This window comes from Arachis duranensis, chromosome 6, assembly GCF_000817695.3.
Source record: "Arachis duranensis cultivar V14167 chromosome 6, aradu.V14167.gnm2.J7QH, whole genome shotgun sequence".
In the NCBI taxonomy this organism is placed as follows: Eukaryota; Viridiplantae; Streptophyta; class Magnoliopsida; order Fabales; family Fabaceae; genus Arachis; species Arachis duranensis.
This window is the reverse complement of record NC_029777.3, coordinates 98,737,948-98,739,388: the sequence shown is the minus strand read 5'-3', so window position 1 is coordinate 98,739,388 and position 1,441 is coordinate 98,737,948.

Genomic DNA, 1,441 nt, shown 5'->3' with positions numbered 1-1,441 from the left:
AGACACAAATTAACTAAATTATTTTTCAATTTAATGTGTTTGATTCATTCAATTGTATTAATTATAACTAATCAATTGTGTAATTTGATTTTGATTAAGATAAATATTTCATCATTTAATATTTTATTTGATTCATTAAATTACATTAATCATAACTTTAAATATTGAATTTAATTAGAGTAAATATCAAATTATTTAATTTTTTTGATTCATTAAACCAAATTAATTATAACTAATTTATTATTTAATTTGATCGAGATAAATATTAAATTATTTAATAAATAATAAAGTAATGAAATAAATGAACTCAATTAATTCAATTTATTATCTTATTATTTTATATATCCATTTTTTCATCTCTATTTTGTATTTCAGGTAAAATATTTATAATTTTTTATTTTTGTTTTTTATTTTAATTTTGCTAATATTTTTCTATGATTTTAGTTTATATTAATGTTATTTTTTTATTTATTTTGATTAATAATTATTAAGGGTATTATTAACTTTGTTTTATATTTTTTATTTATTTTGATTAATAATTCTTAAGGGTATTATTATTTTATTTAAAGATAATTTAAATTTTTTGTAATATTTTTATAAAAGTTGATTAATAGTTTTTTTTTTAAAATATTTTTTTTGAAAAATTTTTTAATAAGATTATATTTTGATTTTTCTCTTTCATCCTTTGTATTAATTAATTATATTAATCTTCTATTGCAATATATTTTTTATCTACTCCAAACATTATCTTTTTTATCTTCTTTTACTTTTTTAATTACTATTTTTACTTTATTTTTAATTATTTATTTTACTTTTACTCCTCATATATAGATTTATTATAATTCATCATAGGTTCTTTTTTAATTTAAGTGATATTTTAGGTTATATTTTACTATTGATACTTTTATTTTATTTAGTGTGTTTTTTTTAGTCTGTATTTAATATAATAATCTGTAAATATCTATTATATAAAAATTAAATTTATGCACTTAATAATAAAAATGTTGTGACATGTTTCTGATGATACTTAATGATAGAATTGCCGTAACATTTTTTAGGGTATTTTTTTATTTATTTCTTTTAACTCATTAAATTTAATTTATTATAATAAATTAATTATATCAACTAATTGATTTGGTTAATTATTTAAATATCATATAATTTATTATAATTTCTATCAATCAATTAATTGTAATTCAAATTGAATTAAAACATCACTATTAGAAAAAAAACTGTTAATATGCTTATGAATAGAGCTGGAATTGAGGAATATATATACATATAAAAAATAAAAAATTATTGCACGATTGTTGAATAAAAAATAATCATATATATAAAACGAAATAATTATAGCAAAAAAATAATTAACATATGTGATTTAAATGTTTTTAATAATCAGTAATATGGAGTTTAACAAAATATAATTTATATATTTTTTTAT